The following is a 25,288-nucleotide window of genomic DNA, read 5'->3' on the forward strand; positions in this document are numbered from 1 at the left end:
GAGCCCGGCGCGGACCTCCCCGCCTGCCCCTCTGGTCCCCGGGCACCACTTCGCGCCGGGACACGGGGAGGATGGGTACCCCGCCAGCCGTGCCCAAAGTGCCCGGGAGGAGTCAGCGGAGGCGCGGCAGCCGCTGCCACCTGCGGCGCAGCTCTCCGCGGGCGGCGGGAAATCCCGCGCAGCCCTAGGTGGGAGGTGATGGGGGAAAGCTCGGTTCACCCGGCAGAGAGGACCGGCAGGGAGCACATGCTCGCTGGTCTCCCGGGCCCGAGGCAGCCGGCTTGCGCGGGGGGAGACTGCGCGGCGCTCCCGTGGATGCCACCGCCCGCCTCCCGGTCAGACGGAGCGAGGGGTGCCGGCGGCTGCCGGGTCCTCCCCGCCACGGCCGGGCGCAGGGCGTGCGCCAGCCGTACCCGCGGCGCCTGTCCTGCCGAGTGGACACCGAGCGCTGCGCGGTTTGAAAAGTTACCGCCGCGGAGCCGCAGCGCTCGGTTCTGCCTCCGGAGTGTTTTCCGGGCGCGCCTGGTCCCCGCCTCGCAGGGAGTGCGGGTGCTCCCCGCGGGATGCTGCGCCCCGGGTGCGGCCACCTGCGGCCGGCAGCACCGGGGGCCGCCCGAGGCGGGGTGCAGCGAGCGGCCGCCGCGCCGGCGGCTCCTCCGCCGGTGCCTGTCGCTGCTGAGCTTTTGATCTTAGCAAGTGACAGTTCCTGTCGCCCGCATCTTGCATAAGCCCGTGACGGAAATAAATGTTCCGTCTCATCGCTCGGTGGCGAGCGGCACTGTCACCGCGCTGCGAAACTTGTGCTGCTTTAACTTCAAGAGGCTTGCCCGGGACACCTGTGCGAGGGCACCTGTGGCTGCCATTGCTCGCAGGTATCCTTGGGGTCAGCCATGCTCCTCAGCTCATTAGCAATCCTCTGCTTTTATGGGCTTTGGTAATGTTCGGGGGAAAGGCCCTACTCAAAATCCTTTCGGACGGCTGAGCAAAACATGCAACAGAGTCTGACAAGGAGTCGTGACAATGGATCATATTTATGGGAGAAAATGTAACCAGTTACAGAGGAAGGAAGTTAAGCATTACTGTATTGGGGATATAATACAAGGTGCTGTTATATGTGACTCCAGGAAATACATCATAAACGAATCAGACTATTTAACTGGTATGCTGTAAGTAACTGTATTCGTTCCATGATAGTCATGGAAATCAAGCTAGCGGCTGCAGCATCTTGGCTAAAAAAACACCCGTTCCCTGAAATCTGTTTGACAGCATGAAGAATGCTCCTCTCCCAGCAGTAGGGGAACCCTCAAATCTTATTTTAATAGCAGCTGTAGTAAGTAAAAAGGTGCCAAAAACATGGCGGTCTGATTACTAAGATACTGTGTGGATAGACTCATTTAGTAGATGACAATTTCTATAGATGGCAAGTAGCAGAAATATGTGTAATGTCATATATTATTCAGTAAAAGGATTTTTGTCCACTTAGAGGATCTTCCTATTATTTCTGAAAATCAGCTCTTACACCCAAAATTTTCTTCTTTTTTTTGGTTTTAATTAGTACATTTTGCTATCTGGGTTCTTACAGGTGTTTCCCTGTGGCCTAGATGGATGTAAATTAGTAGTGACAAACACCAAAATATGTATTAGGAATCATTTTACTACAGTGCCTGAAGTTGCCATACAAAATCTGCAAATGATAGTTTTGAACCTTTTGGTTTGAGCTCATGATAGAAGTCTTTAAACCAGAAAAGTTCAAGCTGGAAATACAGCTGACAAGTTTAAACCATAAAAAAAAAAAAAAAAAGAGAGAGAGAGAAAGAAAAAAAAAAAAGGTGGTAAATTTCCAAATGGAGTGGAGTCATGACACAGCAGCGCTGTAAACAAGGAAGATTGCCAGCTGCGTTTAGATAATTGCCTGCATAGAAAGAGTGCCAGTTTTAATTTTTAATTGCAAATGGCAATTTTGGCAAATGCAATGCCAACATTATGTCTTTTATCTGAACAGATTGGTGTGAAAGAGCTTGAAACATTACTATAGTATAAGACACCCAGTAATAATATTACCTTAAAGTTCTGTCACTGATACAGTGTTTAAGGTGCATTTGAAGTTCCATTGGATTTCAGTTTGACAGATATCCTTATTGCCAGTCTGCAAATGATTTCAGTTGTATAATTCTGATTTAATCACAGTCAGATAATAGGATAAAATTTATGGTGTTCCAGGCTCAGTGTTTTCCAGCCACCCAATCAAATATAGTTGCATCCTGGAAAACAGACTTTCTTACAGAATTAAAACTCAAAACATATTAAAAAAGCCACAAGTATTTGAAAAAGAAGTCTTGAGACAAGTAGCTTAGAGTTGCAAAGATGTTACAAAGTACGTGGAGGAGATGTCTGCTTCTACCACTGCTAAGCTATTCTTGACTGCAGTGGAGCCCGTTATAGCTCTGTACTATTTCTGTTACAGGAATGGCTATCTGGGGTGAGACCTTTTGAGTAGGTCATTGGTCTCCTGAAACCTCACTCTGATGTGCAGGTTGAAGTAATGCAAGGGTGGTTACAGAGTTTGGGTTTAAAAGCTTTGATCTAGCAGTTTAAATTTGCGTGTTTATTTATTTATTTATTTAGAAAAGAACTAGGGAATTGAAGATTTGTTACAAATAAGAAATCATTCCTGAAGTGATATTTTCATGTATCATTCCCATAGGGAGAAAGACTTTAGAGCTGAGAAGTATGCCCAGTTAGCTCTTCTTTTTCCTTCTTGCCCTTTCAAATAAGATAAAAATAGGCCAGCCACCTAAGGAATGAGTGTTGTGACCTACATTCAGAAGTCAATTTGTTAGTTTATTTGTAAATATAAACCTGCCAGATTCTAGAAAAGACAGCTATTCTGCAAACTTCTGCAGCTAGGGGAAGTTACTTTTGGGCAAAGGCCTTTGATTTCAGTAACGTGCTGGGGACTAGAGCCCTAAATTACGTGTTTCTTGACTCCTTTTTTGTGCACCTCAGTAGTTCTTTACATAGAAAGCCCTATAAAAATTTAATATCTTTCCTGCAAGTTTTTGAAAACCTTCTTTTCAGATACCACAGTTCTTCTGTTCTTAATCATTCAGGGGCACTAAAATATGAACACTTATAAAATCAGAAAAGAACATTCATACCATTTGGGTGTAATGAGTCAGTAACTTAAACTCCTGCTAGTAAAATATTTATGCCACACCACATCACCTACACATGGAGCCATGTGCATATTTAACACGTGTGCTTACATTAAAAGGCAGTGATATTGTAACTTTTCAAAAGCATTGCCTTCGGATGTCACAGGATTTCTTTCTGTTATTGCTGTTGCAGTTTATTATGGCTTGTTTGGTGTGATAAAATTGTGCAGCCATTGCCTTAGAATGATCAAAGGGGAATTCCAGATTTGTTGCAAATTTAACTCTGGGTTTTGTCTTCAGTTATCATAAAGACTTTGTATTATTTTTGTTCTTAATTGACATTTTGAAAATGAGATGGCATGAGATGTTCAGAAGAAAAATACTGCTCTTTGATACTGTTTATACTGGTAGGATATAATTAGTTGCATAAGTTTCCTAATTTAACATGCTGGATTTATTTCAGGAATAATAAAGTTTCTGTTTCTTACTGACTTCTTTGTAATGCATTCCATGCAGAAGCCTTTGACATTTGTTGTGGGGATGTCCTTCTCTTTACAAAGCTACCAACTTTCGCTCTGGAAGCTTCTGAATTCCAAATCACACGTCTGGATGTGTACACAAAGGCAGCAGCATTTTGCTACTGCCTTGATAGGTTTTCATGGACATACCCCATTGGCCACTGCAGGAGATAAGGTACAGTGTTAGTTGAATTGCAAGAGCCTGGATGGCGTTATTCTTGTCTTTTGCGTTATTGATGGAAAAAGACTGAAATAATATTTCTGGAAACAATGTAATGATGCCATCAAAGATTTAACTAGCTATTTTAGCCTTCCAGGTCTGCTGGAAAGGATATAGTGCAGTAATGATCAGGGTGGCTATTGGACAGCAGGTCTTTGCTTGAGAGCTAACAGAGCTGCATCACACTGTGCCCTAGGTATAATAATGGAGGTTCCATATTCTGATTAGAAAACCAATCATGTGCAACAGCCAAAGGACTTGCTTTTTCTCATGCTATTGAAAGTAGGACAAATGATTTTATCTCTTTCTTTTTTCCGTCTTGTGACACCTAATGAACTAGTTCCACTCTATGGTAACTCTACAGTTTCATCTTTTCAGGCATCATTTCAGAGTCAGGATCTGGTGCAGTTAAGGTTACAATATATTTCTATATGTTTGTAAAAACAAATAATAACATGATATTTACAGTTAACAAATCATAAGGTTGACAACATAAATATGTAGCAAATCAAGTCTTATTAGGTACTGAGGAGATAAAAATTTGAAACTTTTAACTGTAGCACACAAACCTTAGTAGGCATTTCCTTTCAGGAACAATGAATAAAAGTGGTTTTTTAGATGCCCTTCAGTATAAATCTGCAGGAATTACTGCATTTGAAGCAATCTGTGATTCTATATGCGTGCATATTTCTCACCTATACATTGTTTTGAAGAAGCATTAGGAAGTTACCCAGTCCAGCTGAGAGATACACTCTTCCCAGTCATGTGAGATGGCTTTGCCTAGACAGGTACTAAATTTTGCTGGATGAAGGTCTGTCTTGTGCTACGTTTCCAAACCAAGACAAGGTCCCGCCACCTTGCTGAATAATCTGCAGGTCTGCAAGACTTGCCTGTTGAAAAAAGAGAGCGTTTAACATGGGGAGGGAAGAATGGAAGAGACACTCTGAACCTCCCAAGTGGCAATTTATGGTCATTGTCCCTTTATATATGTCCTGTCACTGTTAAGATTTTGGATTCTTTATCATTGTGATTTACTTTCAAGTAGATGTAGGCTGCTACCAGGTCACCTGTTAGATTATCCTTCTGTCAGACCAGACATGCTCAGCTCCATCCACTGCTCCAAGACAAAAGCTCAAGGCTCCTGAGTATCTTGGTTACTCTCCTGTATCTCCTCTCTCTTCTTCACATCCCTGGGAAGGATCATAACTGACTGCCCTAGTGTGAGGCCATGCTGAGTAGAGAAGAAAACTTTTTGAGCCTGCCAGTCCCAGTCTTCTGATGTAGTTGCTTGCTGCTTGCCTTATTTCTGATGAAAGCATGCTGTTGGCTTGTTCAGCCTGCTGTGTCCACAGAAACTCCCTTTTTGCTGGGCCTGCCACCCAAACAGTGGGTTCCCAGCCTGAATGCATAAGAGGGATTATTCTGCACCAGGTGCAGAGATCTGCTTTTCTCTTAGCTGCGCTCAGAGATGTTTATGGTCACATCCGGTATTTTCCTTTTCTACCTCAGTCATTGTGGACTGACCAGACCAACAATGTAAAAATCTTTAAACCCACTTGTGATTAGCAGAGAAGATTAAATGCTCAGCCGTGCTTCATTCCTCTTCATTCCTCCCTTTCCTGGTGTTGTTCATGGACAGCAGACCTGTCCGGGAACCCTGTCATGGGCACTAAGTAACATCTAGCTTATATTTTTCACTTGTTTTTTGTTGGGTTTTTTTGTTGGTTTTTTGTTTGGTTGTGTTTTTTTGTTTGTTTGTTTTTTTGTTTTTGTTTTGTTTTGTTTTTGTTGGTTATTTTTTGGAGGGCAGGGTGTGTGTGTGTGGGGGGGGGTTGTGTGTGTGGGTTTTTTATGTGGGAGTTTTTGTTTGTTTGGGGGTTTTGTTTGTTTTTGTTGGAGAGTTATTGTCCACCTCAGGGATTTTAGCAGATAAGTATCAGGAATGTTTATGCTTACCTCAGTAAAATACTGTTTCACATTTATTTTTTGAGGGTTGGTCTACTAGTTTTTCTCATTTGTGCTGGCCTTACTTTCTGACTCGAGAGTAGTGATACAGGGAAAGCAACTAATTTTCCATAAAAATCAAAATTGATCCACAGCTTTCTATAAAGAAGACTGCAAAAGGCTTCCTGTGAGAAAGAGTCGCCAAGACCTGGATCAGGGAAAGTTCATTCATGTGGACTTTCTTCTCTTTGTCATAAGATTTATTTCTTAAATGAGATTAGGAATTGTTTTTAGGAAGGTGGATAGTAGGTTAATATTTGAGTTTTAAGTAAAGCTACAACCTTTGCAAGCAGAGTCTTCGTCATCTTAAAGCAAGACATAAGTGGAGAGATTTCTTTATAATTATCTTTCTGCTGTAATTTCTTCTTCTTTCACAAAACCCATGCAATGAGCATTATATGTGGGAATGAGACTCCTACCTTAGATCTGTTTTTCTTGGTGTGTCAGTCTTCAGTGAGGCATTTCTTGTCTTTTTTATTGAGTGTCTTGTATGATGTGTGGACTCGGGAGAATTTCCGTGGTCTCATATGATGAAAGAACCTGCCCAAAATTACAGATTTATTCTGAGGGATGGTATATGAATTTCTAATATGACATTAAATATGTATTCTCAAAGGAGAAGTGGTTTTAGTGAATTAAAGAAAGAATTTATGAAGATTTTAATTGCCTGTGAGAGAGTATTTGTGTGACAGATTTTCAAAGTAGGCCCTGAACAATATCTTAATGATCTAGAGACCTTTCTTCCCCAGAAACTTTTTAAAGTTTCTGAGTTGTTCAACTTTTAAAATCAGAAATAGGTCATGAATAGGTATCTATTCAGGCTTGGTGCTCTTTCCATGCTCCAAATCTGACTATACTTTTAGTAGCTATTCACCCAGTTTGACTGTTGATTGTACCTTAATTAAGTTTTCTGAATTGGATGAAAGTACAATTGAACTAATATTTTGCAATAATTTCAAATAATTTGTATCATCAAATGAAATACCAGTGTTTATTCAATTAATAATAGTCATTTCCCTACCCATGAGGATAAGCATAATTAATATACATAAAAATACTCATAAAAATGCAGTCAATTTTTTCATAATTGTTTCAGTGGAAAGGATAGGCGTATGGTTTGTTACTTTATTAATCTTTTTATGGAGAAAATATATAGAAGGAGAACCTTTTATTCCTAGACAATGTAAACTATTGACAGTGCAAATCTCACTGTGGTAAGGTAGTTATTTCTTACTAATTCAAAGGTAAAACTTATTTGCCAAGTGTTTAACATTCTCATATGGTTCATACTTTCATTAACATAAGTGGTGAAAATTAATGACATTTGCAACTGATTTTAATTGAAGCAAAATTGAGTCTTTTGCTCTCAGGTAGAAAAGATGGAGTAGAAAACATGAATAATACTATCAATCAAAAAATCTTTAACATGTATACATAGTATACATAATTTACTATGTCACTAATTAGTCAGATGTTTATTTCACAATAAATGTTGCTTTTTCCCATTAACATTAACAGCCAACCATTTCTCAAACCATTAACACAATACAGCATGCATTCTTGGTTTTTTAAATTAATTTTTGTGCATTGAGAGTCACTTGTAAACGTGTTATAAAAAACATAACGAGTTTGGGGGAACTTGCAAGTTTTTTTTGTTCTTGTTTTCTCTGCAAGATTTTTTTTTTGGTTTCTTTTTGTAAGTTGGTTTTGCAGATTTCCTGTAAGAGAGCAGATGTAGATTACCCAAGGGATTGCCATCACAGGTCAGTTAAGGTAGAAAATTCTTGAACTGTACAGTTTATCAATTGCAAAATAATTTTAAGGAGTTGCCCTTTCATGTACAAACTGCCCCTTCCTTTAAAGATATTAATTAAAAGTTCAAAGGCTGTCTTTAATGTCAGCTGCACCTAATCAAGAAATATTTTCAATTTTCTGTTGAGCATTAGATTTATCTTGTGATAGCTATCTGAGTTGCAGTGTAATTGCGTTACAGGAAGCTCAGCAAAACATTCATCATTTAGGGCATTGAAGTGTAGTCTCAGACAGTGTCATCTGCTTGAAAGACTATGTGATTATTTCTTAATATATACAGCCTGGTCCAGTGATTCAGAGGTGGACACAGTCCTCCAGCCAGACATATCTGAAATTTTCTGTTTGGACTTCAGCCAAGAAAATCTTCAAACATAAATGTGTGTGTTTTCTTTAACAGAGATGGACATAAATGTGTCTCTAAGCATTTTCTTGAAGAGTGAATAATTTTCAAAGGCATGAAGTACCTGCAGCTTCCTTTCATTATTCTATTGTGCATTGAATGGGTAATTCACTTTTTTCTCCCCACTTGTACAAAAAGAAGTTTGACAAATGATTCATACTCTTAAACTGATTAGAAATAATGCAGAAAGGAAATTCACTACCTGCCCACATCTTGATTTAAGCAATATATTCCTGTTCATCTTGGCTTCCTTCTTGCTTTGAGACTCCATAGTTTGACCAAGCAAACATATTAATGCCTTTTGAGATTTCTGTAGGGTTTTAATTGTTTTATTGTAGTCATACCTGATACCATATGGAAGGAACAGACTGGTGCCAGGATTCAAATATGACCAAACCAAGAGAACAACAACTTTAGGCTTTGAGAAACAAAAAAGCTACTGAATACATTCAGGGACCTCTTATTTCACTTGTGTCATAGATCAGAACATGTGCACACACTATTGAGGTCATTCAGTCAGAAATAGCATCTAACTTCTCCTAGGGCATTAAATTTAATTGCTTTATGTGGCCTAAGCTCATTCATAACTGTGGTATCTGAGAGCCACCCATTAAAAGTAAATGCACAAATTCTTCCCTTCGAAGCTCTTGTGACAGGAGTGCGCTTAAAAGTTACTGCTGGGCCTTTCTGAATATGGGTAAGTGTCTTGACATACTTGAGAGGAACTTTTGTGGGACAGTTAAGATGAAATATTGTTTTGCATGCATTTCTGTAGGTAGTGGGGATAGAGGGCCACTGATTCTTGGCAGTGAGTTTGAAAACATAGGCCACTGTATCTGTGAGAAAAGTCTCTGTAAGTGCATCTTTTTAATAGTGAAACTTCCCTGTCACAGGAGAGATGACAGGTGATGGCTCAGTTGAAGGTGGCTTGATGAGCTGGTGTGATATCCACACTAATGCCAGGCTGGTAAGCAGGTGGTGTCCTCTTCCCATCAGGTAGCCCAGCACTTGAGAAAAGGAATTGCCATGTTTCCAGAAAAATTACACAGTGGATTCATCAGTGTGAAAAAGTCTTTTACATACAAGAAAGTTATGCTGAATGAGGTCAGAAGGAGTCTCTAAATTCATTAAGAGGAAAGAAGTCTCTTTCTGTTTATGTCTCTCTGCAGTTGATACTTATCTGTAGAGTCAGGTTTATTCACATGTACCAGAAGAATCATTAGCACAGGAAGGAGCACAGCCTTGCTCTTTGCAGCTCTGTGCAGAAGGATCTGTATAGATGGCAGGAAATGTAAAGCTGTGTGTGAACGAGCTACTTGCAGGTATCTGTGCTGCAGGGAGGGAGGAAGGAAGGAAGAGCCTGTGCTGGCAGTGGGAGGGTTTCTCTTAGACCTGTCCCTCAGACTCTTCTGAATGTAGTTCTACAAATTTAGAAGCATCAAATCACAGGATCATTTAGGTTGGGAAAGGCGTTTAGGATCATAGAGTCCAACCACAAATCTAACACTTCCAAATCCACCACAAAACCATGTCCCTGAGTTCCATATCTACCACAGAACTTTTAAATGCCTCTAGGGATGGGAAGTGAATAACTTACCTCAGCAGCCTGTTCTAGTGCTTGACAATCCTTTCTGTGAAGAAATTTTTCCTGATATCCAATCTAAACCTCCCCTGGCACATCTTGAGGCTGCTTCCTCCTGTCCTCTTGCTTCTTCCTTGGAAGAAGAGACCAACCCCCTGCTCACTTGAACATGCCTTTCTCGTGCCTTTGGCCACACTTAATAAAATGTTGCTTCTTCAAGGAGGTTCCATTACACTTATTCACCTTCTAGGTGATGAATCTGTGCGTGTTTCTCTCTTTGATATGTCCCAACCACATCTGCAGACTGAAGATGAAGCAGAATTTAAAATAAAAGACGAACAGCTTTGCTAATGGGGGTGTTGTTTTTAAAATACAAATTTTTATATAATACGGTTTACTCAAGCAGACATCTTTCTTTCCCCTTAAGCTTGGAAAATAGAGATTTCATGTAGTGGTTGGAGACAGTGTCTGGAAAGGAGTTATCCTTCCTGAAAGGTCACATTGACTGCTGACAAAACTCATGGTTTGTCTTTGCAAATAATTTGTTTGCTGGGTGGGATATTGGAGTGGAGAGGTTATTGTTGGCTACAATGAGACAGATGATGGTTTTGAATTATAAATACTCTTTGGAAGGAATTTTGACTTTCATCCTGAAAATACTTGTAGGCATACTTTTTAGTGGTGTTATTAGTAGATTTGGGTATTTACAGAGTAGTTACTAGAAAACATCAAACTGAACATTGATAAAAGCTCTATCTTTCCTTCAGGAATGATGGCAAACCCCATCTGAATAAGAGAGATTTTATAAAGCTTCTTAAGTTTTACTTGAGAAATCCTTCTATGGAGAGAGGAAGGCCTAATCTGAAATCTTTAATGCTCCCACATTATGTGTGGGCACTCTGCATGACATTTTGCTGTTTGGAGATATTACATGGGGAGAGTTATGGTGAGAGCATTTGAGGCATTGCAGAGGTAGAAGTTATCCAGGTGGGAACACAATCATGGAGGGAAAGGAGAATTTATGAATATCTTCTTGATGTAAGAGTACTTGACTGATACCATATATCACTTTCAGATTAGAAATGTGTTTGTCTTCTATTAATAGTAAGTTTTTAATAGTTTTCCTCCCTTTTACCAGTTTTCTGTAGACAGAAAGCTGAAGCAATAGTATGAGTCAGTTTACTGGATTTATATGTAAATAAAACATGGTATTGACATGTACATTTTTCTTGCATCAAGGTCTTGACCCTGTATGTAGAACTGAGGAAATATCATGGAACAAAACATGAAAGTTTTGTTCATTACCCGATTGTGTTCCTGATTGCTTTTCCTTTGGTAAATATTCATGTAAATCTTGCTGAAGCTGAGCCTTCAGCTAGTTTATTCACCTTTGGGTTCACTCTTTGCTGGAGCTTAGGTCACTTTTCAGCTGCATTTACAGGTTATTTCATGGGAAGGGCTGCAGCTGGACAGCAAGATACAGTCCAGTCTCTGACCTCCAGCATGGCTATATCTACACTTGGAGGAAAACCTGGGGAGATGCATCTGAAATACCTTCTGGAATTCAGAAACTTGGTGAGAAATGCAGTCCTCGGGGACTTTTTTTGCAGAAAGGGATTCAGTCAGTCTTACTCTTGTCCAGGAAATTTTTCCTTGGAACCATAACTGAGTTAATAATACATATGAAATATAAAAGTCATCTAAAAGTATATTAATATTAAATTAAATGTTGTTATTGCTGCTGTTCGTGAATGAGAAAGCTGGAGCTGAAGTAACTGTACCAAACTGAGCACAATACCACATCAGTAAGTGTCAAAAGAAAAGTATTTACTTGGAAAAATCCTTTGTATGATTTTGCTCTCCAGGATTTTTCATATGCCCATGTCTGTAAACTATCTCACCACAATTAAAGGTCAAGGCATTATTTTGGCTTGCCTTTATCACCAGCTTTGGGAGTTAAATCATATAATGGATAGTGACTGAAAACTCAGATATGTGAAGATAAAACAGTGACATTTCAGATATGATCTCTATCTGGAAGATAAAATTTACTAGCAGAGTGCTCATTTATTTAAGAAATATGATTTTACAAGATTTTGATTGTGTTTTTCAGACTTACTAATCCATGACAAAATTGTATTCTTCTCTGTCTTAAGTATAAAATCTCTGTGAAGTAAAACTTAAAGGAAAACGATCCTGGATGAAGATGTGAACAGCAGTAAAGATTTGGAAGCAATTTGCAGAAGAGTCAGTCAACAGATCTGAAGTGTATTTTGGTTTTGGAAATGGGATCAGTATATTAGAGAGGCCCATTCATCTCCCAGTCTATATTTAGCATCCTGCAGTGAACCAGTGGCTGCCCTCATCACAGCCCAGCGTATCACGGAGTCACGCCTTATGACCCACAGGGTATCTGCTGTGGTCAGGATTTTGAGATGGCTCAGTAATAAAGTTCTGTCTTTCGGCTTTGTATTTAAATGTGAGGCTTACTGTAACAGATATGTGACCTTGGCAGGTTATGCTCTTCCATGTATGGATCTCTGGATTAATTTCGAACTGAGGGCTGCCTTCCCTACCTCTAGAGGGTGTGCAGGTGGTGGCAACAAATCACTACACATACAGTTCATACTCTTTTCTGGCAGGAGAGTAGAATTGTTATCTTGCAGTCTAGCCCTGGGAATTGCTGGTTACATGTTCTAAAATATCATTAGCATGTTAATTTGATTAAAAACATTAATTAGTGAAGAACACTTAAAAATTGTTAGGACACCTTATGAAAATGATGGCACATAGAAGTACAGTTCTAGAGGATGTCATTTTCCAATCTGCAAATTCCTTTCATGTAACAAATGTGGAATATGCGAGTTCATGATTAAATAATCCGAACATTTAAATAATCCTGCGTTTTTCTAAATCACTGCAGACAACCGTTGTCACTGTCTTTTATGCAGGGTGATAACCTGGACATCACTGTTGAGATGGACCTTTATAATTCCTAACATGATCTCTGTCTAGCTAGTATTTCAAAGGTATGACCTATCTGTCACCACAGCTCAAATTCTTGTGCAAACTCTTAATATTTTGGTTCTTGCAACCTCCTTCTTTCTGGGCTCAGCAGTATACTCTGTGTGCTCATCCCTGTGCCTATATAACCCTCGCTCTTCAGCAGCTCCTCTTACTGCTCCCTCCTTGCCCGGGGAGAAAGTGACTTCACTTTCAGTGGCTGTAAAAAGTATCTGGCTAGTTAATTTCCAAAATTGCATTTTAAGTGCATAATAAAACCAAAAAGTCAGCTTTGCATGATTTATTAAGTGGAAGGAAACAACAAACAGAACAGTTCCTTTTTGCTGGGTCTGACACCCTCAGCAGCTTGTGAGAAAAGTACTTTTCATGTACCAATAAACGACTTGACAGTAGATTACCATGAGTGCATTTCTGACTTACTGCACTTAAACCCAACTTCAGTAAAACTAAGCCTATAATGTTGTTTTTTTCCATCACTTTTTGAAAGTGACACTTATTTTGGCAGATGCTGAACTGTTGCATTAGCTGGGAATTTCATTGTTTAACAATTTAATGAAGATTAATTATCACAGAGTTGATGAGAGTCTCCTTCCTGTATTATTTGTCTTTGTCTGAATTTACTGAGTTAGAGAAATGGATGACTGGCAGAAGAACAAGCAGAATGGCAACACAGCTTCTCAACATGTGGCAGGGAGACGGGGATGCAGATTAATTAATAGTGAATAATAATGAATTAATAAAAATGATACACCTAGTCTTACAATTTTCTCTGAGATTGGAAGCTAAAAAACCTGTTAAATTAGGTTGCTGGTAGACACTAGTAAGAATATGGGGGAAATAGTCAATGGGATACCATGGAAGAACATGCTGAAATCAGTCTCATGGGTTCTTTGAAACATGTTGCTGTCAAAATCCTAGGACTTGACAATCTTTGAGAAAGGTGCACATGAATTGGAGTAGTTTTTCCATTTTCAGGTATGTTTTTAGGAAGCTGCTTCTCCCAAAACACACTTCAAAATCTGTATATTTTGCAGTCTCTAGTATGGAATGAGGATGGACTTAATACTCTTGAGATAATTTAATTAATTTCAAGTGACCATATTGCTATGATATCATCACTGTGTCTTCTGGGACATTCTACCAAACCTCTAAAACTGTGTCTAAATTGTGTGCAAATTCTTCAAAAACAGGAGTGGAAAAGAATATTTTTACTCGTGACCTTGGATGAAGATCCAAGATCCAAAGATCCAGATCTTTGCAACTAGGAGTCTTAAACAGTTTCTCTCTTACAAACTAACCTCTGGATGACAGGTGTTTAAAGTTGATGTAGATCAAGGTAGGGACGTGTCTAGATAGGCTGAGTCCACTGTGCTTGCTGTTTCAGCTCTGCATTGAATCATTCAATAAATGTTTATTGAAACAAATCTTTTTCTTCCCCAAAGACACAGCAAATAAGATCGCCAGCTCTTGTAGCCTGAGGGAAAAAAAAAAAAACCAAAAATTAAAAAAAAAAAAACCCAAAACAAAGCAACAACCCCAAAAACCCAACAAAACCCACTGGATTTTCTTTTTCTTTTCATGTGGGGGGTCATATCAAGCTTTTGAGTCTGAAGTGTTTCTAAATTCTTTTTCTAAAGGAAAGGTGAAAAAAAGATTATTTTTCTTCCTTGAGTATATAGGTGTTTTCTAATATACCACTCAAAATTAAGACATAAGACTTCAATTTGAATGGCTTTTTAGCTACTCTGCCAGTCAATTTTTTCTTCTTTTGCTTGTACCCAGTTAATTTCCTAAGGGACTAATGATCTTTTCTTATCTCTGTGCACTCTAATTAACTCAAATTTTCCCTCAGAGGATGGAGGAACTGGAACCTAAAGGCTCACAAATGGTCACCCTTGTCACAGGATCCTGTGGATGTTGCTGAGGGTGAAAAGAGCACAGCTTTTAGCACCATGGTTTATTTCCTTGGAAATTTCAGCACCATCCTGGCATTTACTCTTTTGGCTTTCAGAAAACTTTCAAGCATGTAGTTATTTATAAATATATATATGTATATATAAAAGCGCTGACGTACAGTGCTGTCTCCATTAATGAAAGCAGAGGACATGATTTATATTTTGTTGAGTCAAACACTAGTACTTTTGGATAAAGAAGTCTTTAGCAGGTACAAACGGCAGGCCAAATCCTAAAGCTGTTTACTAACCATTAATTCCAGGCTCAATCCAGAAGCTCTTACTCAAGCAAAATGCCTGCAAAGTAATAGGATGCTTTATCTTCTTATTCTTGAATTTTTGAAGAGTGCTGTGTGGTTTTTTGAAAAAATTGTGCAGGTTTCTATCAACCCCACATCATCTTGTCTTGTGCAGCCTCAGGAGTTACTGCTTGTGCAGGGGTGTATTATATAGTAAATCACCTGCAGCTGCAATGTATCACAGTACACTGCAGACAGTGCTTTTACATTTTTGCTTTAATCATTTGCAATGAGTAACAGAGACCGTAAGTGGCAAAATACTTTGTCTTGAAAAGTAGCCATTGAAACACTGCTGCAAAACTAACCATAGAGTTTGGAAAATGGTGTGGTACAAAAGAACCTATTTTGCTACATACAGTTTTATTCATTTCTGAAAATGATTGTTCTTTTGCAGGCATGGAGATCTGGATGTGTTTCTAAAGTAAAATGAATAGGAAATACTTCAATTGTTCAAATAGCCCTTAAATGTGTTTTAGTTTGATAGCTGATTGTATATTGTGTTTGCAGCCTTTGTACAAAGCAGTGCTTAATAGCAGAGTTTTCTCCATAATGAACATAGATAAAACTGTTCTTTATATTATCAATCTAAAACCCCACATGTATTAATATAATGCTGTCAATGTTTTGTTGTCCCATTGCTTGTAATTTATTGCCACATTGCTTGGCACATAGCTGTCAACTAAGAGAACTCCTTGCAACTCCAACTTAAGACTTATCACTTCCCATTTAGAAAATGACCTTACAAGTTAGTCAAATGACTGGACTGCTATGTAGGAGCAGCTGCTAGTGGAAAGTTCTCAAAATTGGCATGGATCACTTACTGGTCTCTCCTTTAATTGCTGATATCATTGCGTGTGTATGTAGTGATTATCAATAACTGTAATTGCTTTATACTTCTCAGACCATTCTCTAATGGTTAGGATTGTTTTTTAGCTTTTAAGTTGAAAATATCTGAGGATTAATCTACTGGTTTTTTGTGCATTTTCTGGCAAATTTGTGTAAATTGCTAATTATTAATAATACCCTTGAGGCATGAAAATAAATACTTTACATTCTCATGAGGAAATATATTTTCTTTTGAAATCTCTGGGACCGTATTTGGTCCAGTTATTTACATAACTTGCCTGCATTGTATTGTGAAAGAGTAAAATAAAACAGCTCAGCTGCACCTGCTGTCTTTGAGATGTTTCTGAGTGAACAGTCCCAAATAAGCATGAGGTTTTTGTGGTCATCTCTTTGGTCCATTTCCCACCTGCCCTGGATCACTGCAAAATACAATGCCCAATCTTATAATTTTACCTTAAGGTAAAATGACAAATTCTCAGCATGAACTGCTACTTAAGTCTAGTTTTGTACCAGTTCTATGTTTGTCATTAAAGAAATTAAATGTCTGGAAGATTGTCCAGAGAGGTATGGTCATCAAATGAAAAACCCTTGCATTTATAAAGGTTTAAAAAGTTGAGAGTGAACAGCTGGTAATTAAAAGTATTGCTGGTTTAGTGCACTTACCCTCATCTGATGTTTAGTCCTGTTCTGTAATTTTCAGTGTGGGACAGTTGATCGTGTGACTCAAGTTGTGGAAAGTCACAGTTGTGAAGGTTCTCTCAGCAGTACTGGATACAAATATACAGTATTGGAACCTGTTTCCTGTTGTGGAGTTCTTCCTTGCAGTGTGGTGTACGCTATATATGTTACAACTTGCAACTTGCAGTGTTTTATTGCTTAATTTAAGCATAGTTTGCATTTCTTATGGTTTGATTGGTTGGCAGGGCGTGCAGAAATTCTGAGTCAGATGCACCTATTTCTGGATGTCCAATATAATTAGGTGCAGCCCTGAAGCAACATGTTTTGTGCAACTTTCCAGGCACACAAAATGCAGAAATACAAGGGAGGGTTTAAAAATTGTTTGGAAAAAAAGTAGTGCCATTTAACTTTGAATTGTGATTGTATTTGTTCTGATGAGCTTCATAATTCTGAGATTCTGCTGCCTTTTTTTCTTCCTGTTTTCTTTTTGGTTTTTTTTTGTTGTGTGGTTTGTTTTTTTGTTTTGTTTTGTTTTGTTTTTAGTTTTTGGGTTTTTTTTTAGGTTTTTTTTTTTAGTTTTAGTTTTAGGAATTATAACTTTGATGCATATGAAATATACCAATGGACATGTCAGTGTCGTGGAATGTCACTATATATGAAATATACCTGGAAATGTCAGTGTCGTGTCTAACTTTGGAGCAGTTATGTAGAACCAGCATGGTCATTACATTCCACAAATTTCTGTTTTCCCTAACCTTGTCCTGGGACATTTCTGTTGAAAGTGAGTTTTGTTTCTGTAGCTTATGTAGTCTGGTTTGCACGACCAGCCTGTTAAAAAGTGTGTTGATTATTGGTATTGCAGTTGGGTGCATGGTACCAATAGAAAACAAGACTGAAACCAGCAGCTTCTTCCAGCCATTATTCACTGCTGCTAATTTTTGGCTCCAAAACCTTTTGTTTGAATTTGTCACTAGGAAAGGAAAGCAGTTTGACTGTAATTGTCTTTCTAAAATGGAAAAGTATCCAAAAAAGGTTTCTGTACTTTTGAAGACTAAGGTTCTATTGAACAGATAATTTTTAGCTGCATCAAATACGATTAGGTGCTTAATTGCTTGTGTGTAAATAACAGAGTAAAATCCATATGGGTAGTAATTTAGGGAGAAATTAAGTGCTGTGGTGTATAGCATTGGTTTCCTTGAAATACAAGAAATCTATCAATTCCCACAGCACAAAATCACATTCATCCTTTTATGGAAAATCTTGCCTCCTAAGAGAAGTGTGTGGAATGTAATGATTGAAGGAAAAAAATCCATTTATTATGCACATTTTAAAAGAAACTCAGAATATACTCTTCATCTTCTTTAGTTAGTTTTTTTTTTTTTAGGTCTGCCCCAGTTTTCTTGGCTTTGTTTAAGTGATGTCCCACATCAGCTACCCTTGGCTGAGTGCAGGCCTGGTTTTCTCTGGGTGGTACCAGTAAATGTCTGTGAGGTGTGCCTGTGTGTGAGACCAGGCTTGCTTTTTGGTGCTCTAAGCTGCTGGCCTGCTGATGTTATGGTAATCACTTCAAATCTGGGTGGGCAGTCTAGTCTGTAGTGATTTGAATGCCAGGTTTGGGTCACTATGTTTTCACAATTATGGTTAGTTAGGCCTTTTCCCCGTTGCTCATCTTCTTTTTTTTTTTTTTTTCAATAGAGGGTCTTTTGAGTCATGTTTATTTCCCCTACTAAAAATCCTTTGCATTCGATTCCTTTTTTTCTGTAAAACTTAACTTAAAATTTAAAATACTCAGTTTAATCTACACGTATTGCAAAACTGTGTTATTATTCACTTTCTTTTATTTAAAGTACATTTTATAATGCAATTAGATAGATAATAACAGTAAATGTGTTCCCTAAAACTCCAGTAAATAACATAGAACACATCTTAAATTTCCAGTAGAAGAAAAATGAAGTGACATTGGAGACCCAGAGAGTAGAAAAATAAAGCCAAAACTGAAATTTTGGGGAAATTGCTGGAGCATTTTTTGGCTTATTTTTTAAAATGTTATAAAAATATCATTCTAAAACACATGCACTGTAATTTTTAAAAATTAATGTTGATGTGAATGAACATTTATCCCCTTGAAAGCAAAGCTTTCAAAACATTGACATTTCTCCCATGCTTTAAGCTTTCTATTCCTTTCTGTAATGTTAACCCAGCAGCCACACCCAGCAGGATAGGTACGGCTGCTGGGTCAAAAGGAAAACATCACAGTGCAGTGTGAGCATGTTTAGCTGTTATTTAATGTATGTGCTGGGTTATTCCTCATGCTAAATGCATACAGAAGCACCATCAGGTGAACGACTTCTAACAAATTGCAGACCCACCTTTAGGTGGACTCTACAGCTTTTGTGTATATGTGTATAAACGTGTTGTTAAAGTAGCAGCTCCTGATCTTGAGGTGAAATGATGTGGGCTTTCCTCTTTCCACATCACTGAGGTCCAACTTGCACCAGAATTGACTGGCTGCATCTATCGTGTCTTGTACTTGGCATCTTGTACTCCTCTGAGCATCAGGTGATGGTCCTTGCACATTTTCCTTGGGTTTTGTCCAAGCTATGCAAAATAATCGGAAAATTGTTGCAGCCCATCAGAATGGTGTTTTTCTATTACACTAAACTTAAATCATGTGTTTTATAACTTACTGTTAAGTAGCACATGAACAAGTTCTGTGGCCACTTCATCCATCTGGTGTCCTTTTCCCCAAAAATGAGGGGTTGTGGGAGCAAACTGTTCCTGAAGACAAAGAGCATACCAGAGCTGGAGGCTTGAATAGCTGAAGTGTCCAGGAGTGTGGTGCCCAAGACCTCCTCCTGGTCACCTTGGCTGTACAGGATAGGCATACTCAAAACTCCACAGACCATCGTATGGAGGGTGATGGGCAGTCAGAGCTGGAAGAGAATACTCTTTATCTTGTGAAAATGTTAAAATGTTAAAATGTTAAAAAATTCCATCCTGAATTGCAGTAAAGACCTGGTGTTCCCTCTTTTCTAAATCAAATGTAAAAATATCTCTTTGATAAATATTGTGCTTCAGTTTAGCCTCATCATGCTTTTTAAAAAAATATACTGAGTTTAACTTCACTAAGACTGTCTCACCTGAAATCAAAGGTTTTTCAGACTTCTTAATGTTCCTGTGGAGCAGAAATAAAATCAATCATTTCCTTTGATGAAAGTTTGAGTACTTGTGAATTGGTATGTTTTCTTCAGGAGAAATATTTGCTAAAATTTCCCAACCAGCTATTCTATCTTCAACTCCCTTCCTTCTCTCTGCAGATGACCAAAATGTGGAAAAGAGGTGAGACTTCTACTAGAGATTTCTTGTTGCATTTTTCATGAGGAATTCACAGATGGGGAGGCTGTTCCTCTTGAGATGAGCTTCTTTCCTCTGCTTGGTGCTCTAAGCAGCACAATTCAGTATTATAAGTACAAAGTAGAGTTGGGAAGCTGAAGGAAAGAGTGGAGAGACAGGGTGTAAGTATTGCTGAATACTGGTTAAAAGTATAAGAAGCTGTTAATAGAGTTTGGCAAGCTGACCTCCAGCTTTAACTTTTAATTACCCATTTCCAGCCCTCCAGAAAAGACAAATCATGGTGAAAAAATTGGTGAGTATTTCTGGACTGGCTTCTGAAACTTGGTGAGCAAGGATGCTCTGCCTTAAAACCGTTGAAGTTATCTATGTAAATATGCTTTTCTCCCTTTCTTACTCACTCTGTGTTTTTGGTGATACTTTCAGTTTGAATCTTGGTGTTTTCCAGGGCGTCTGCTGTAAAGGAGCTGAGGACCATGCAGCAGTGCCCTGTTGCAGAGCTAATAACCACAGCCTGCTGGCTGCAGCACGAACCTGGGCTTGCACAGCACACACAGAAGAGACTCACTTCAGCCTTTGCAGTTATTAAGGGCCCAGGTCTTATCCCTCAGGACTGCAAACATGGCTGTGGGCTGTGGAGTGATTAATACTTGGAAACCTTTAATGAACCAGCTGCAGTGTCATTGTGCTAGCTGTTCCAGGCATCTCCTTTCGTCCCACTAGAGTCAGAAGAATCCAACTAAAAGGAGATATTTGTCCTTCATACAGAATCACAGCATCTTAGAATAGTTCAGATCAGAAGAGGCCTTTAAAGATCATCCAGTCCAATGCCCAGTCCAATCTTCACCTAAATCAGGTTCCTCAGAGAACCTGGCTTTGAATGTTTCCAGGGACAGGACATCTAGCACCTCTTTGGGCAAACCTTGTATTTTTTGCTTCCTTTTACCTGATGTCTTGTACGTAATATTTGTACCTAATACTTGTACGTAATATTTTAGAAGTGTATTTAATCCCCCAGCACACATTAAAGAAAGGTGACTCCCTTCATATCCATTTCTTCATCTTTACTTATGATTTTTCTATCTTGATATGTTTTTTTTTAAGACCTCTAATCAAAGTGAGCAGATATTAAATCCAGTGTTTGTGGATTTTATATGAATGTACCAAATGTTTGGACTGATAAATAATATGTGTAGTAGTACTTTTGTGTTTGGTAGTAAGATGTAATGTTTTAACCTTCTTATTTTTATCTGTGCCTGAAATACTTCTGAGATAAAGAAACCCTGTTATTATGCTACTAATCAGAGAATAATTCAAAGCAAAGTTTCTGCAAGTTGGAAATATTCTTCAGGTTGTTTAACATTTCACAACCCCTGGTTGAGAGAATGCAAATGAAGCAAGCCAGTAATTGAAGACAAATTGATGTTACACACTGCTGTTTCTTCTTTTAAATTAGGCTTGAGGCATAAAATGACAGCTTGAGAAGCCAGTACAACAACCACTATCTTTTATGATTCATTTTAAGTAGACACAGTTTGAAGCATGAAAGAGCTTGTTGAAGCTGTGCTCTTGATAGGAAAAAAAAATGTTCATAGAAAAAATATACTCTTAAATGTGGCAATCTTTTCCTGTCAGGTGCTGCTGTAACAGTATTGAGGATTTCTTAGATCAGAAAAATAACTTAAAAATTGTGGTTTTTAATTTTATGCTATGAAATACCAAAATTCAAAGTGCTATTCACCACTGAGTTCTGGGAAAATAGTATGTGTGTCTGGCTGTTTCTGTTCTTCCTAACCTTACTGATCTCAGTTAATAGTTGTTTCTAGAGGGAAACCATGAGGAATTGCAGCAGGAAGCTGTTGGTCATCCTGCAGTTCTAGTTGCAAGGAACACGGATGAGTGATGACTCTGTACCACTTTGCTTCACACTCCTGCCCACCAATCTGTCCTGCTGTCTGTCCGCCTCCTCAGGTTCTTGTGCTTTCAGTTTGCCATTTGACTTCTATATTTCCTTAGTGGACCTCTCTGGAGGCAAGCTGAAGGGAAGCTCACTAAGCAGAAATGTCCATGAATTTGGTAGCTGGAGCTTTGGACATCCAACCACATTCCCATGGACTTTTTCAAAATTACATAATTTAGAAAAGATTCTGCGTTTAATATTTCTGCAGATTACATTAAGAATTGAAAACTATGTGGATTTTTTTTTTTTAATTTCTGTGGGAATTTTTATGTCCACTCCAGGTCTTGAATATATTTTAGTTTCAATAAGCATGCAAATGTTTTGTTTCGAATAAATATATGCAACATGCTGGAAACCAATTGACCTAGACCATTTTAAAGTTTCTGTGTTTGGTCTGTGAGGAATGTTTGCTATGGAGTTGCTGGGATTGCCTTGATAACCTACTATCCAAAATCTCAGAGTACATGTGGCACCCTTCCTTGGCACAAAATTTGCACGTAATTTCTTTCCTCTGCCAGGTCATTTATTTTCATTAAATATGTAAGAAGGCAGAATTTTTAGTCAATTCTCTTCTCTCTCACGTCAGATTAGAATCAGCTACTGAGCTGAAAAGCCAAATTACTTTAGGGGAACCTGGAGTGGATGAATGGGCACACAAACCACCTGACTGCAGAATTCTTGTTTCCAGAAGAATCCAGCTCCTTTCTGACTGCTATCTCATCTGTTACTGAGGAGGACTAAACTAACCATATTCCCAGAAGCAAACAGTGTCAGTTTGAGACTATATGGTGTGGTTTTTAGAATAAACAAAGAGTTGCTCCAGGGATAACTGATTTGAATGAATGGCTCTAGTAACACTGATTTTCTTGTGCCATAAACATGCACTGTGCTCCTCCAAAAGAAGAGTCCTCTCTCTCAAAAGTTAACCTAAACAAAATGCAAATCACAGCATATTAAAGTTGGTTTGACACTTAGGTTTCACCCAGGGTCTTTTAGCTGTGAACAAGAACAGCATTTCCTTTGAATGAGATAGTTCTCCAAGGAAGGTAAATATTAAGTACCCCCACATCTGTAATTTAATCCTTAGGGACTAAAAAGATGATTATATGAAGATCAAAATCCCAACCTCTTTCTTTTACTAGCCCAGAGAGATGTTGATGTTAAGCAATTACAGTGCTTTCTAAGTAGTAGTGAGCATTTGGAACTGTTATTGAGGGAAAACTCTCTGAATGAACTGGGGGCTGCAAGGACTGAATAAACAGGGAGGGGCTGCCAAGAAAGCAGAGTGCAGGACACCACTTGGATGAGGCTGGGTGGATGAGGTGGGTGGAGGAGCCGTGCAGGAAAGGGGCTTTGCACCTTCAGAAGCATCCAGAAATGCTCTAACTCCTTAGGGCGCTGATGCAACCATGCTATGAGAAGTACATTAAATTAGGTTTAAAAAATACTTGAGACTGTGTGGAAAAAAATCACTAAATATATTTACTGGTTTTTATAATACAAGAACACTTTTAGGTTTTTCTTTTCTGCACTTTTGTCTTTCCAGCAAAAGAATAGTATCTTATTTTTTTGCCTTGGACAATTAGTCTTTTTTAGTCTAAAAGAGAGACTTTCCCTTGGGTAACTGTTCTGCAGAAAAACAGTTTAGTTGGTAGTGTTTGAACACTGCTAAATAAATTTGGTTTGGAGCAAACTATTTCAGCTTTAAGTCAGTGTGTTTTAGTATCAGGTGTTTTAGAGTGACTTTGCTATCTGTACTACACAGAAAATGCAATATCCTGCTTCAGGAGAATAACATGTAATCATATCTCTCAGTAAAATTTTCTTCAGGGCTGTTCATGTTAATTAATATAGTCTCATCAGAATGTGGGAGGTGAAGAAAAATCACTTATTGTGACAAAAAAGTTTCCAATAAAAGTGGCTTTGTTTTTAATTTTGCAGCTTTCACCAGAGTGATGATTTTAAAGCCTCTTCATTTTTCTACTGCTGATTTGTAGGTGTAATTGAGAAATACTTTTTCTCTACCATTTTTGTTCTCTGCCAAATTTAACTCCAGTAGATTCAAAATGAAACTCTTTGTTAATTAATGAGAGCTTTACAGAAATACATATAAAAGTCATGGATGGGATTAAAATTATTGGTGTGAAGCAAGAGGCATGCATCAATAATCCAGAATGACCAAATGCCTCAGAAACAACCTGCTCAAGGTTAGGTTCACAGGCTAGTTGATTAGCAGGAATGTAGAGATTGAGTATATGTGAGCACAGACTGTGTTTATGTATAAATTAATTCTAAATTTGGGAGGTAATTTAAATGCAAGGCTTGGTTGGCTTAATTCATTTTTCTGAAATTCAAAAAGCAGCAAAAGTTTTGCTGCATGCCACCCCGTGCCTTTGACTGCCATTACATCTACTTGTGGTGAGTGCTGTGGGAACTGGTGACAAAGGCACTGCCCCTTTCAGGTTCCTTGTTTGAATGTCACCAATGGCTAAAGTTTGTCTGTGTCAAATGAATTAGATCATACTTGTTTCTGGGTGTGTATCCATCAAAAAAACCCACCCAAACCAACAAAATTATCAATATTTCATTCGTTACTATGTGGCAGGATGGCTAAAAGTTTTGGGCAGATATGTTAAAAAACAAAGTTATAAGAAAACTGAACTGCTGGTTTGTTTCCAAGAAAAGGTCACTGAAAGGCTTGGATGGAAAGGAGACTCTTGGAAAGAGGGTGCTTGAACTGGTTTTGGTTGTTTTTTGTGTTTGGGTTTTTTTCCTCTACTAAAGAAAGAACATCATTGCATGTCTAAAATAAAGAAGAAAAACAAACAACCAAGACCAAATGCCTAGAATTCCTTTTTATTCTGCATATTCTTGTCAATTTTATAATGGAATATTATCATTTTAACAAGCTAGTTCCTAGCATTTTAAACATAGCAAAGAAAATAAATTGACAGAGCATCATTTTTTTAATTAAGATTTTTTTTTCTAGATACTCATAATCTTTGAAAGATAAGAAGAGTTTCTGAAAGACTTAAGTAACTGCTGTATCTTTTATCAGAAGCAGATGTGCAAGAAGTTAAAGCCTGTGTCCCTTTTAGGTTTCTAAGATTTGTAGAGTTGTAAACATTGTAGCAGAATTTCAGATGCCAACAGAATTCTATTAAAAATATTATTATAAAGTTCTTTATAAAAACTTTTTTTCCTATTTATGTTTTTATTGGCTCTCTGTAGGATATGGGTTCATAACCCAGTCATAATCAGTTCCACTCTGAAATTAGAAATGGGAACGAAGCCACTTTTCCACAAGTTACAGAGTAAGAGCTGTTTTGGTGCCAGCAAAAATGCGATTAATAATGGTTCTTCCTAAAGATATGAAGTACAAGAGGCAAGGTATAAAAATGGTTATCTGGATGAAATTTGATAAAAACATGAAAAGGTATATTGTGAATGAATGTAACTCATTTCTATCTACATCTGTAAAGTAAAA

The 25,288-nt window shown here is 38.3% G+C and overlaps 1 protein-coding gene and 1 long non-coding RNA gene across 3 annotated transcripts in view; one reads left to right on the forward strand and one right to left on the reverse strand.

The window, feature by feature from the left end:
• The window catches only part of KCNQ5 (potassium voltage-gated channel subfamily Q member 5), a 280,362-nt gene that overhangs the window by 455 nt on the left and 254,619 nt on the right, over positions 1-25,288 (forward strand). The window lies entirely within an intron of this gene.
• On the reverse strand, positions 71-14,976 carry LOC134546593 (uncharacterized). Its single transcript, XR_010079210.1, has 3 exons — positions 14,014-14,976; positions 6,317-6,437; positions 71-4,783 (listed from the first exon to the last, which is right to left on the reverse strand). It is a non-coding gene; the product is annotated as an uncharacterized LOC134546593 (long non-coding RNA).

The sequence above is a fragment of the Prinia subflava genome, chromosome 2, assembly GCF_021018805.1.
Source record: "Prinia subflava isolate CZ2003 ecotype Zambia chromosome 2, Cam_Psub_1.2, whole genome shotgun sequence".
Taxonomy (NCBI): domain Eukaryota; kingdom Metazoa; phylum Chordata; class Aves; order Passeriformes; family Cisticolidae; genus Prinia; species Prinia subflava.